At 36.1% G+C, this 14,678-nt stretch overlaps 1 protein-coding gene across 9 annotated transcripts in view; it reads left to right on the top strand.

Moving 5' to 3' along the window:
• TAFA2 (TAFA chemokine like family member 2) overlaps positions 1–14,678 on the top strand; it is a 179,704-nt gene that overhangs the window by 15,055 nt on the left and 149,971 nt on the right. Inside the window, exon 1 of one of the 9 annotated variants that reach the window (XR_003573095.1) lies at positions 7,780–7,802. The exons of the other annotated variants lie outside the window; for them this stretch is intronic. The gene's annotated coding sequence lies outside the window, so the exon portion shown is untranslated. Of the gene's footprint in view, positions 1–7,779; positions 7,803–14,678 lie in introns of those variants that run through there. 9 annotated transcript variants of the gene reach the window in all.

The raw sequence follows: 14,678 nt of genomic DNA, 5'->3' as shown, positions 1-14,678 counted from the left end.
GAAAAAATACCTCTTTTCCCCATTGAAAATCTGGATCTTTAGCTGAGGTCTGAAAAATCTCGCAAGTTATGAGCCCATTAGTTAAACTGGATAAGATAGATTTAATGTTTCTGGTAATTCCTAGAGAAATAAATAATCAGAGCTTTTTATTAATAAAAAATAAGAGTATATAACATAATAGTAAGAAATAAACAGCTTTTTAAAAGTAGGTCTGGAAAGGGTGATTTTAACTCTCCTTCTAGTTCATGAAGAGCATGAGCATTAAATTTTTTTTTCTCAGATCAGGTTTTATTACTGAGACCATCATCTGGAAGGATAGTTACCTTCAGAATAAGCATTTATTGAACTACGGTGTAACAGGGGGAAATGAGAGGAAGAGTTTCCACATGAATGAATAACCATATAGTGAATGTATGTAGAGATCTACGTATGGAGTTTTAGAGCAATAAACCAAATGCAAAGTATTAATTATTTTTATGACAGTAGCACTTAGCATGACCATTCAGGAGTGAGGCGCTGAACAGTGATAAACCAAAATATTTTTCTGTACTTTACTTTGGTTCACTTGCAAGACTGACCCCTGCAAGAGGATCTTTCAGTCCTTTGTTTTTACTGCATCTGCCTGTCACAAGTCTACAGCTGTAAGTCATAACATTGGGATAGCTGTGGCAGTGGTCTGTGTATCTTGACATATAAGGACTGGGAAGTATATAATTTCTAACATCTACAGGTGTTTTGTCAAAATAATAAGAACGTTATATGAATTGCCTTTGTGGTTTTGATTTACTCAGGAGCAACTTGACTGATTCATAAAGTTCCTCTAGTTTTGACTCTTTGTAGAATATAGGTCTACTGGCATCAGTCCCCAAACTCCCATTGTGCTCACTGGCACTGGATTGCATCAATCTACAGAACTGGAAAAAAAAACCCCACCAACAGAAAATGAAACCAATCAACTCTCCTTGCTTTGTCTAATGGGAGTGAGTAATATAAGAAATACACCTGCTTTGATACATCTTAGATTCTTAAACTCTTTACTACAGAATTACAGAGAATCTTAAACATAAGAAGTAGTTCTGTTTATTGTTTGTGTTGTGAAGTGATTCTTAGTTGAAGGCACTTGGTAAATAAAATGCTTGGGCCCCAGTCCTGATATGATTAGACAATGTACCCTCTCTCCTCATCCCGTATGCCCTCTTTTCTGTCTTCCCCAGAATTCTTCTCTTCTCACTAACTGAAAAGTAATTTTTGCTTGTATTTTGATTTATTTTGGTTTACTGAGGGTATTCAAAGCTCTTTACTATTTTTAGACTATGAAGAACCTGCCTTGATTCCTCCAATACTTACATTTGAGAAGCCCTTTTTGCAGGACACTTGTATTAGCAGAACATCAATATCTGACTAATTCAAGGTGAAGTGTCCAAGCAGTATTGAGTAATGCAGTTTTCTGAGTTTCTAATTAATTGCAAAACAGGTGAAAATGTTAATTATGTTTGGAAAGATCCTAGATACCATTTTGTGAAGAGCTATTTTAATTTTTTATTGCAAGAAATGGTCCAAATAACCATGTATATAGTATTAAAAAAAAAAAAAAGATTTCTCATGCTACTTATAATACAGACATAAAATATATTGCAGCAGATAAAATTGTAAGCTCTTGCAAGAATTTGAGGATTATAATTCTCTCAGTGAATAAACATTATCATTCTTATGTACTTAGCTGATTTCTTTTATAATCAAAAAAAAAAAGAAAAAAGGTTTAAAAATTTGCTTTTAAAATGCTGATACAAATTTAAAAAATGATAGTACATTATTTATGATATCCTATGATATCATAAGAAGAATTAGCATCAGCAGTTTGTACAGCTGAACTGAAGGTGAGCGGTGTTCAGGTAAAAATGAATGAAGGATGAACTTTGAACCATAAAGTGCCAGTACATGTTGGACCAAGTTTTGATTGGGGCTGTGAGCTTGCATATGGCTAGAATGCCCACGAGCTGTGCGATAACTGCTTAAAACCATGAAAACTAATGATTAGGAACAAGGCAATGCTTCATCTGCTTTGGCCCTCTTTTTTTTTTTTTCATCAGTTCATACAAATGTATTTCACAAAAAAGAGTACAAACATTAAAGTTTGAAGGAAAACATACTCCATGGGAGAGAGAATTCCTCATTTGGAAGCTACTTGGGGATACCAGACTCTTGGCAAAAGACTTGGCACTCTGAATAAACACTTAACACTGATGAGTACTCCAGCACAGTGTGCAACTCCTGTGCTCTGAAGCCGAGTAACTGCTTTCAGAAACTTTACGTAGTCAATTAGATTATCCACTTCAGTTATCATGTGTCCTTCAAAGGGCTTAGAAAGAGAGAGTGTTCATGAGATGGGAGTTCTGGGAGAAAGGTTATCCTCATATTATCAAAAAGTGTTTTTTAGTGAACACAGGGGCCAAAAAATTGAACCTGTGCATCTTCAAAGAGTGCCAGATAAAGGAACGTGACAATGTTTGAAAAAACAAACAAACTGAACCCAACACACATTGTTTTTCAGTACAGAGCTCAAGACCAATTTTTAGAATAAGATCTGTCCTTGATGGTTAACTTGAAATACAAAACAAAACATTTAAGACGCCTTTCTTTTTTTGACCTTTCCCACTTCATACTTCTCAGCATAATGTTGTTTACAATGTAAATATGTTTAAGTATTTTAGGAACAAGAAGCAAAACCTCAAGTTCTGGAAAGAGCAGAAAAATTATGTGAAAGTTTTGGCTACCCTTCAAAAACTCTAAATCCACAAAATCTTAGATCAATGAACTTACCTCATCTAGACACTTCGGAGAGGAAATGTTGTATGTACAGGTCTGTGACCTAACATAGATGATTTCTGAACCATGCCGGTGAAAAATGGATCAAATACTAGATGTCTGGAACAGAAGAGTGTTGATTAAAAAAATGTTTCCTTTCTATTTTCAAAATAAATGGTCTGTGATTGCTATGGAGATTATTGAAACAGATTTTTTTGTGATGTCCTCAAAGAAGAAGTTATATATAAGGGTTTTTCTTTGTTTGGGTTTTTTGAGGACTTTAGATGTAATTGTCAAAAGAAAAGACTTTTTTTCTTGCTATTGAAATGCTATGGCTAACCTGCCTTGGTTATTACAGAAGGGGAAAAGAGGCAGCTTCTCTTCTGAGTGCTCTTGGATATTTATTTACAATTCAGTCTCTATCCAAAATTGTAATTTTGGGTGTGGGAAAAGTGATTTCCAAAGTGATGGATGACATTTGTGCATAAAGTCAAACAGATATCAGAGCCCTTTTCATTGTCACATTGAGAACTCAGAGCTGTTGCAAGGGCGGTATGACAAAAGCAACTCTGGCACTGTAAGGGCTGATGATTGTGTCCAAATTCAGCTACTTCTACCTGGGATTCCCAGGACTAGGATAATGGTTTGCATAGGCAATGCCAGCAGCTGGAAGGAACACAAAAATTTTGAAGAGTCAGTGGAGGGAATGGAGGGACCAAGAAGGCTACAGGGTCCAGCATATCAGTAGATTTTGCTTGGAAATGTGTTTCAAAGACAATAAAATTTACTAATAAATAGGCTGGAAAGGGGTGGCAGATGACTCAGCTTGTTTCCAGTACTTTTGATCTCAAATGTATAAATATGCAAGACTTGTATTGATAGGTAAAAAGAAAATAGTCTAAAGTTAAATCTGGCTGTAGAATTTGCTGGCAATTGGATGTGTGGAGGCAGAGGTGTGTGTGGCTGTTCCCTTCTCCCTCCCATACACTACTCACGTCAGTGTTTAGCTGCTTTGTTTGCTCCCCACACAGAGCTGACCTTGTTCTGGCTGGCCTTGTACTTTCTCATTTCTTTGTCTGTGTTAAAGCCAGCTGGTTCTCTCTATGGAAATTCACAGCTAGGACCTTTCAGCAGATGCCTACATGGCTTCAGCAGCTCTTCTTCTCTGCCCTTCTGTGGCATTATTAGACTTTTACCCTCACATTACAAAGTGAAAGCTGGGTTATTCAACTTTCTTGAAGTGTGTAGCAATTTGAAGGCTATTTATAGTTGAACTTCAGAGCATGTGGAGTGAGCATAACCAGAATATTTATGACCTTCAGATCGCTGCCCTTTCTTCACTCAACCCCCAGATTTACGTAAGACATTGTAGCCTTTTATTTTTGAACCAAGATCTGTCCTGGTGCATACGGCGATTGTACAAAAACATTTTCTCCTGGAAACTGCAGCTAAGTTAGGCTGCTTTACAGAAACATAACTTCATAGAAGTTTTCACACAGTTTATAACAAGATTATAACCGTGAGAAGTGTAATGTTTGTTCAATGTGTAAGGAAGACTAAAATCAGGTTTGGGAGATTGTATCACCTGCAAGACATGCTGAGAAGTCAAATAATAACATTGTCAAGTGGATGCAGCCTTAGTAAAAACTTTTGACAGTATGTACTTGCTACACTTGTTATTGCATGAAAATTCTCGCGCTTTAGCAAAAGGTAGGCTCAATTTGCACCAAACCAGGTGCTGAGATCTCTTATAGGACATTTTGCCTATGCCAGTGAGTGAGCAGAAATTCTCATGGCTGTTCAGCCTCTGAAAAAGGCTGGGAACTTTACACCGTAATGTCACAGGGAAGACTGTGTTCTAAAACTGTTTTCTGGCAACTTGTAACATTCTTAAAGACCTCAGACCTATGTTTGTATCCTCAGGGTTCAAAAACTCCATCAAAGGCTTTCTAAATGTACTGCTTGCAGAAGTGACAGACTTTGAGATCTTTATACACATACTAAGCTGCACCAATGTTGTTTATATCTGGGTTTATTTTCATATAAAACTTTTGCTTAAGATTTTTAAAGTTAGCGAGGATCTTGACAGATCTTCATGTAGCAGTCTTTCTCTGAGTACTTGCACTATTCTGAGGAAAAAAAAATCTTTCTAAATGGACAATAAACTCAACGACATGGAATAATAAGTGGGAATGATTTTTTTGAATGAGCATATGATTTTGATGGGTATTTTGAGTGTCTCAACCACTACACTAGAAGAAATCTGGGTGAATGAATTATCTATCCAGAGGGTTTCTGATGTGACCTTGTTTCCCCTGGGTAGCAACACATTCTTGAAAGTACTTTTCAAACAGAAAAAGGAAATGAGTGAAAATTGCCCTTCCTAGATAGATGGATTCCTCTTGTGGTATAAATTGACTGAGATTCCCAATGAAAGCTGAAAGTGGAAAAAAAAAAAATTACCCACTACCTGAGAGTATCAACACTACTGAATTTTCATGCTTTTGGAATACATAATTTTTCTGATAGGGAACTGAATAAAAATATTTTCCTTTAAGTTTTACTCCAAAGTCAGAAATCTGTTTTGAACTTCAGCATGAGGTTTTTAAGATAACATGTATGGTGATGAGGGTGGCATTTTGGTTGTGGAAAGTACTTAATTTCAGATTCACTTTATGTGATCATTCTGGAATGGAAGACTGCATAAAATTGTCAAAAAGGCATTGTGGGACAACTTCTACAGTCCCTGGCTAGTTTTTTACCATCTGTCTGCAGTGTTGTGACCATCTCTAGTTAATTATTCCTTCAGGCTCACAACAGATCCTGTACCTTCCAAGGTGATGCCCTGTGGAGGTTATGGTTTTCTTCAGGCACTTGGCAGAGCATGTTCTCTTAGTTGGAGATCTCACTCAAACTCTGTAATTGAAAATTATGTCACCACTCCTAGGTCTTTGTCTCAGATGCCTAGCATTGTGGGCTGTAGGGAATATATTACAACATGCTTTCAGGATTTTTTAGGCTTTTTTGAGTGTAATTGATGACAGATTTTGTCTTATGATTCAGGTGGTGCTACTGATCTTTGTTTATCTGAGGTTGAGTCTTAAGTACCTGAGACATCAGGAAGATGAAGGGTGCATCCAATTGCAAATATTCAACCCAAATAAGCTGATACCGTGACCTTATGTTTCCTCATACAAAAAACCCTAGAGAACAAGAATATAAATTGCAAAGATGGAAACCTTAGTGGTCTATTTGGAAGAACCCTAAAATGTTCTTTCTTGAATATGACAAGCAAGTGGCATATGTCATTCATAAAGTTTGGAGGGATCAAGCTTTGTAGTATATCAGCTGTCTTCCATTCAGCTAGGGATCAGGAAATTTTGAAGTGCCCTAGGTTGGACAGAGTGATGAGAGAGAATGAAAGAAATCCCAAAGTATGTATGGAAGGAGGAGAAAAAAGAGGAGAACCAGGCTGGGTCTTGCCTGAGATAGAGAGACAGACAGTGTTTTTTGTATGGTTTGTGGCTGAGCTGCAGAACTTCTTGCTGCAGGGTGTTGTGGACTCTAAAAGTTTATATGACTTCAGAAATGGTCACTTCCATGAAGAAAATCCCACCAAGTTCCAATTAAAAATAAAAAATGCCCTCTCTGCCTGAGGAATTAACTGAGATGTAAATTGCTAGAAACTGTGAGCAGCGGGAAATTATCACTGCATGTTTACATGCTCTGATTTACATGCAGTGATTCCCGTTACAAGCTCTTATGAAGATACAAAGTTATAAGCTTCTTACAAGGCTCATTCTGTTGACTGTTAGAAACTATTTCAGGGAGGAGATGTACTTTCAGTCTGACCCTGTACTATTATTCTCAAGAACAGCAGACTAGGTTTCCAGAGTGAGACAGCTGTAAAGGCAGATTGCCTTCTGCAAAGGGGAGGGCTGTCTTGTGTCTGCTTTCTGTGGATCATGAAGTAAAGTAAATGTCCTCAAAAATGATGCAAATTCTGAGGGATGTTGGGTTTTTTGACACAAGAGGGTGGCCAAACAACTTTAGCTTTTTACCAGCTAAGGATGACACCTAGTATAATTGCACGTCACTTGGGCCAAATTTGTTTCCCATAACATCTCATTCTGAGATTTGACTCAGTAGGAACTGCCTCATTGAAAGACTTGTGAGCTTACTATTCAGGAGAATTTTTTAAAATTTTTTGTTTTTGTTTCTCTGATTAAGTGTGAATGTGAGGCATAATATGGAGGCTACATATGGCCTCACAACCAACTAGGATAAAAAGTGTTACTCCTCTGTATTGATGTTTCGGTTGTTGATTTTCTCTACTACTAGAAGTTAATTATGAATTATTTTAAAAGTATCATATCAAATATTTCTATTTAATGTTGAATTTTAAACACAATTTAGGATGCTAATTTAGACTGACAAAACCTTGCTGTTTCTTAACTGTAAATGTGATTCATGTTATTTACAAATTTTTCAAGACTGTGTTGATCTATTTTTCAAGGTTCTGTAACTGAGAAAGCAAACTCAAATTAGAAAGCATCAGTGACAACGGTGGAAAAACCTCCCACTCTAGACAGAGATCCCGCTCTAGATAGAAGTCCCACTTGAAAAATACAAGGCAGAAAACAATTTTTTATCAGAAAGTTTAGGTTAAGAAAAGGTTATCATCTCAAAAAAAGCCTCACAGGCTTAGACTTAAGTCTCTGTTGTGCTCAGTCAAACATGAATGGCACAAACTTTTCAAAACACTTTTTTTTGCTTGTGTGAAAAGCTCTTACTTGTGTGTTGCCTATAGTTTGTCTAAGTACAGATCTACAATTTCATTATACCTAATAAGATCCAGGAGTAAGCATCTTTAGATACTTTGAATGAATGCTTGAGATTTTTATTGCTGTCTCTGTGATTTAGTCATGTAGCTCTTATGGAAATCTCCCAACGGACTTTGGAAATCAATACCTCAAGAGTGACCAGAGCATGAAGATGTACTATATGCATTTCTTATTTATGCATACCATGAAAATCATACTGAAATGGAATGACTTTTTCCCACCTCAACTTGCTGACTGTGAGTTCCCTTCAGAGCTACATTAGGAGTTTTCCCCAGTCTTCTCTCATGATTTTGATTTGTCAAACATAAGATCACCAATGAGGTTCCTCTACAGGTGTCATCACAAGAGTTCTATTTACATGTGACAGTATGCTAATCTTTTATGAGTCATTACACTTATTTCAACTTTCTCTCTGTATCATTATCACAGGATAGAAAAACACCATTGAGTATAATGTTTACCTCACCTCTTCTGCAGCATTTATACACAGTCCTTCAAAAACAGAATGATAGAAAAGATCAGTGGACAACAGTATGAAATAATGTAGCACTGACATTTGGAGATTGTAATTTGCACAATGTAACCTTTTTATTTTACGTATTCTGAAATACATTTTCACTTGATTTACAGGTTCAGTGATGTTGTAAGAAGAGGCTGAAATGTGAAATGGGATGCAATCTGGGAAACAGATTTGGTTGGGGATAAAAAAGGATTTTTGAAAACATAAAAATGCTCATACTTTTTAAGGGAAACATCCATGCGCTCATTACCACACAGAATTTTCTAATGTTACAGGAATGAAATTACCTGAATTTTACTTTGAAATGATATTTTTCTTTTGAAGTGACCTGAATTCTAAAATGATTGAAAAACACAACACCAAAACTGTCAAAAATGCCCTTTAGAATGAGATGAAACTTACAAGTTTAAACAGAATTTCTCTAATTCTTGTTTGCTGAAGAGAAACCTGTTTTTTGTTTCATTCTAATTTTTTTTCCTCTTTATTACCTCATCGACAAACTTCAGTGTTGGTACAGATCTAGTGAAGGTAGATTATGTAGGGTCTGGCCATTTTATCTTAATTTAAGCAGATACAATGGAATTCTTTTTCAAAATATGTGAAAACCAAATGCCATTCCTTTTTTTGTACCTGTAGGTAGTGATGCAGTTGCTTGGAGACTAGCTTATATACCTTAATGTTTCTTCTAAATTAATTCTCTTCCCGAAGAACTATGCTGCAGGGTTAAAAAGAAAGGATTTGGGGAACTTTTCTCCCTGTTCCTTTTCACTTATTCTGAAGATGGTCTTGTAATATGTAATACTTTACAGTGCACAGTACAACATTTCCATCAATGTCCCATTCAGCAGTTATTAAAAGTAAATATATAAGTCATGGCACTGTACCATGTTGCACTCCTATGATTAGTTAATTAATCATCTTACCTTCTAAATTCTTTAAAGTAAAGTTTCTCGTACAAAGAGTATAATGCGAATAATTCAACCCTGGTACATAAAGTTCTGTTAAAAGTACCACCAGTTCAAATACATCTGATTTGCCAAAACATCAAGTCACTTTGTAGAATCTAAATTTTCTTAACATTGTTTTGGATTAGGACATGTTCTGCAAATCCTATGAACAATAATTTTACATAGTAATGTTTTTATCTATGATCAATAATAGATCCTATGGGATTCCACAAAGAACAGTACCACTAAAGAATTATTTTTTAATCCATTTAAGGGATGCTAAACTGATTTTTGTGTAATGTGTTTTCATCAGTATGTCAGACAATGCTGTGTCACAGGCCTTATAGACATCTAAGTATGCGATATCATCTGAATTTGAAAATATCCAGCTTCTGAGAATGCATGTCTAATCTAGAAAACATTTAATATGGAGTTTTTAATGAGACTGAATCTAATAAAATCTACTTTCTAATTGAAGACTTGGTCAAATATCTCTAAATTGCTTCCAAGCAGACACACCCTACTATGGCAGCTTATGAGTCCTCTAAATATCTTATCTTTTATACAGAATAGTAGAGAGACTACAGACCTCTTATTTTTCTATATGCATTGCTTCACCTAACTCACTCCAACTTAACATGAAATAGCATGATGTACTGAAAAACAGTCATCATTTTTAGTGAGTGCATGCTAATTTTAAACATGGCTGTAGGCGGGAGTATTTCATATGGTGTGCATTGGCCAACCTGTATTGCATGTTCCTGTCATCGACCTATTTTAGAAAGTGCCTCACTTTGATTGCTTCAAACCTGGAAAATTTTATGTTAGACTCCTAATTTTCTTAGTTTGTTGACATTCCCTGGCTTTAAGCTGAGCTGCCACTAATTATGGATTGCACTTCTTGTATTCTGTTTACAAAGAAAATGATCAGGGAACATTCATAAATTATATATTTTTTTTAATTAATATAGAAGTCACCTCAATGCTTAGAACTTCCTGTACAATTATTTTCAAACATGCTCATGAGTGTGTTTGGTGAACAGATTTAGAAAAGGCTTCTGCTTGGATACTTATATTTATTGAATGGCAGAATGAGATGTCTCTGTAGAGGAGGGGGAAAACCAGATATATTCCTCTGCAAATTATTCAAGTTGACAGAAGAATCACTGAAGAGACAAAACTTGTCACATCTTATATGAATTTAGACTGACATTTATCTGACCCATCTGCACCCATATCTGTATTAAATGATTCATAGCACTTACAGACATTCTGTTTCTAACTAATCTGTTTTCAAAGCTTTTTAGTTCCTTGAGAAATTCTCTGAATTTTCCTAACATAATCCTAGACATTTTGAAGAGTATAAAGCTGTTGGTTATAGAGGCTGTATTCCACTGCTCCTTTCATTCTGAGGCATTACCGACAAACCCCAAAGAAATATTTGTAGCTCAGTACAATAGATGAAAATTATCTGCAGACTAATGTTTTTCAATGATAGTTTTGATATTGTTGTGTCAGCATTGCTATTCTAGCATGAAAGATAATCTCATCTTTCCTGAAACTCCTGATGTTCTAATAAAAGCAAACCAAGAGAAAAGAATATTTATTTACTCTTCAGAAGGCTCTCTATGTCCTATAAGTTCAGTTAAATTTATGGGACAATTTACAAATAAAAGATAATATGCATCTGTGTAAACTGGTCAAATAGTTTTCAAATAATGGTCTTGTTTAAATAGATCTGCATAGTCTGTGTTCCATTACTAACATAACCTGATTGTAGTTTTACATGGAGGTCACAACAATTATTAAAAGCTCCTTATACCTGAAGTTGCATTTTGTTATTTAAGGTTTATGGTTAAGATTATTATTTTTTTCTGTTGGGTTGTTTTTTCACCTTTTTCTCTCCTTAATTTTTCTCTTTTAGAATGTGGATTTGCTGCATAATCTCATGTTTCACAAGAGTGTGGAAAGCAATTAAAAATACTTTTGGACTGGTTTGGCTCACAAAAGCCTTCCCCTGAGATAATTTCAACATGCTGAAAGTGATCTTTGATTCTTGGCAGCAGAAAGAATTGAACCTTTTAAAAAGCAGGCTCCCAGTAAGCACAATTATGTTATTCGACCAAGCGAAGGTTGAATTTAGCCTCTCAAATAAACAACTCTGCCAGCTGCATCAGTACTGAACTGGTCCCAGATTCCCACGTCTTTGATCTGGCAGGGCAAATTCATGAAGAGGAAAAGGCAAAACTCTGGCATTTATTTGACAGTCTGTCAGATGGAGTACAGGTGGAGGTCAACCTCTATAGTTCCCTGTAATGTCAGGGGAATTCATGTGGAGATCATGGGGACAATAAAACATTTGTCCCTAAATTTATTTCCACTTATTGTCTCTTGGACTCTCTGCATCTTACCAGTCTTTCTGTCTTTTGCTTGCTTTCTTCTGTGCTGAGATTCCCACTTTACACACCTTGTGTGAAAGTATTACAGGCTTTGCCTGTGTGACACTTCAGAGGGAGCAGAAGCAGTGAGATAGTCCCTGTCACTGAGTCCTGGTTTCAGGTTGTGTGCTGACTCAGGAAACCCAAGCTGACGTGGCATACATGGTTCTGCTGGTTTTTGTTTATTGTAGGTTCAGAGGAACAGAAACCTGGGTGATGAAGTGATGCACTGCTGTGTTGAACCATCTTAGTCTGAATTTTATGACTTCTGATAAAAGCTGTGATCAAGCTTTGCTTGATATTCATAGAAAAAAGGATAGCTATGACTGAAATAAGCTATTTGTGCATTTAGTATTTCTGCTAAAGCTGAATTCTCACTAAATAATTCTCGCAGATAGTCTTACATCCAAATATAAGAGTCTTAGTTCTTCCTTGGTTCCTTTCCTTCTCCATGAGCAGCACTCATGTTGGACAAGAAACTCCATTTCTCTGTTTTAAGTTAGAGAATTTTCAACTAAACTAGGAGAATGAGAGAGAGAAGCTAGCTAAGAGATGAGGAAATTTGCAGTTTGGTTTCCTGCCTGTTTCTCAGCAAACATGCTAAATTGTCTTAAGTACTATGTAGTGATAAACCTAGGTCTGAGTGAACTGGTATACAACAAAGCTTTCCACCAAGGAGTGTATAGAAGGTCTAAGCTCCTGTATTCTGGAACACCTTTAGATGTGTTCTGCTCCTAAAATGCCCTTTGAGAGGAAAAAAAATTCAGTGGAGGAGTATTAAAGTTACTCAGAATCATTTTGAGACAGCATGTCAGTGCAGCAGAGGACAAATTGTCACTAACTACTTCAGAAATCCAAAAATCATTACTGTATTTTAAAAATCTAATGCTATTCCTTTATTTTAGACAGCTATCATAGTCCTCCTGTGGCTTATTCTATGGTCAGTTTGGACCACTGGACATATCCAGAGGGCAGTTTAGAGCATCCATGTTACATGCTTTGAAACATCCTTCAGGTAACCTCTGTACTTTATCCTCATCAGTCTTCAGAAATACATCTTTCCTTTAAAGGGTTCTGCCAAGAATGCCTTAAGTTTTGAAGAGAATTTTCTGCCAGCTTTGCACCACTCAGTAATAATGATCACATCTGTCTCTAAGGGTATGCTCCTTGCTTCATTTGTCTTTTCCATCTGTGAGAGGAAATCTGAACCAAATAGTCAAACTTTTGCAGAACAACACTAAAGAAATAACTGTGGATTGAGCCTTTTTTCTGTAATTCTATTTTAGAGTCAACCTAAATAAACTTTGTATATTTTTGAGCCTTGTGGTTAAGGTTTTAAAAGTACATCCAATTGAAACATCTCACCTTGTAAAATGTACCAAGTTGCATGCAGAAAATATAAGTTATGGTGGTAGATTTTTTTTTTTTTTTTACTTGCTCCCTAGGTAAGAAGATGTAAGGATAAAAATTCTGAAAATTTTTATTTAATTCTCTAAAAAGAAAAGGTTTCCCACAACAGTAATTTTTAAGTTTTATTTCAAGTATTCTGTGAATGTTTTGTGCAGGATGGAATACAGTAGCAGGTCATCTTCTGATGAGACATGGAAATTCATATTTAGTGTTCTTAGCAGAGTGCCTGGTATTTCCATTTGATTTCTGCAGTCCGTAAAAAGAAGCTGACCTCATTCCCTCTTCCTCTTCACAGCAGTGTGTTTCTTACACTCTGAATTGCTGAAATGACCCTTACAGGGATGCTTCAAGGGCACACAGTAGAACCAAGGAGAGAGATTGGATCCTTTTTCACTAAGGACAAGGATTAGGTGAGAGTTTCAGCAAAGGCAGAACTGAGGTAGAGAATCTCTTGGATCCTATAGTTAGGTTAGTGGACTTTACTATCAAATTAAGAAGGACTTGGAGAAATATTATGAATAATCAGTTTATCATAGGGGACCTCTCCATATGAGCATCAGAGCAGTCCTGTGTACTTGATCTGAAGCAACAACAGCTCACATCTACATGTAACCTGTCCAGGAATGTGAGAGAATCTCACATTTAAGCAGTGTACCATGACCAGGGAAATGGAAAAAGATGAGTTTTGAACTGTATTTCCAGAATACATATGGTCCACATAAAAGCAATCCAAATTGGATTACATATGTACTTAAAGACTTTGTGTCCAGACATGGTTTTATTCCTTGCATTTGTCATGGGGATACATATCACATAGAGAAAAATGTCTTCAGTCTATTGTCTTAGACACAAGGATGCAGAGGTAACAGTGCAAGTATGATTATGATGGTGATTGTGGCCTAATAGTTTTAAAAAGTCAGAATGCTCCAGGGAGGGGGAATAAGATTTGCAGTTTCCAGAATGAGTGATTTTTTTTCCCCCAAGAATTAGTGAAGGTTGCCATAAAGCTTGCTGCTCTTTATGTAAGAGTAGTTTCTTAACTGCTCATATGTAAGATGTGTAGTGGGGCACATAATACTGACATGCCTTCCAAGAGTTCTTGAAACTTTTGATTGCTAATTTCATGATAAGCAAAAACCTAAGATGATGAATGAAATTGAATCTGCAGTGATTAACCTTTATGAATACAACAAAATGAACAGCAAAATAATTAAAGAGTATTTTTGGTCTGATCCTGGAAGAGAACAGAAATGCACCTTGGTCATGTGAATGTTCATGTACAGTCTTCCTCTTCTTTTAGTTGAGAAAATAACTAACATTAGGTGAAAAGGGCACCAGTTTCTTTGTGGTCAATGAATCCTCAAACTCTGGAATATGCAGATGGTTTTGAGGGTTATCATTACTGTGCAGCTGAAAGGGGAGTAATCTGTTGTGTGCATGACTCTTTTCAAAACAGCAGCAAAACTTCATTAGGAATATCTGGCAATGTGTAAAATGCCTAAATGGAAGTATTTGAACATTGACAGTAAACACTTATTTGAATTTATTAATGCTAATTTTAACATGGGTAGACATAACTCTGCTTTCAAACTAACAGAAGTTATTTGCTTCTAGTTATTTAACCAGCATATATGCTGCATCCTATAGGAAAATAAGGAAGAGATAGGTTATGACTTTGTCTTAGGGCCATAGGATCACAGGGTAATTCAGGAGA

This window comes from Empidonax traillii, unplaced genomic scaffold (genome assembly GCF_003031625.1).
Source record: "Empidonax traillii isolate 1590-97213 ecotype Southwest subspecies unplaced genomic scaffold, ASM303162v1 scaffold726:size354854, whole genome shotgun sequence".
In the NCBI taxonomy this organism is placed as follows: domain Eukaryota; kingdom Metazoa; phylum Chordata; class Aves; order Passeriformes; family Tyrannidae; genus Empidonax; species Empidonax traillii.
Note: the sequence above shows the minus strand (reverse complement) of the source record. Positions and strands in the feature narration are given on the sequence as shown.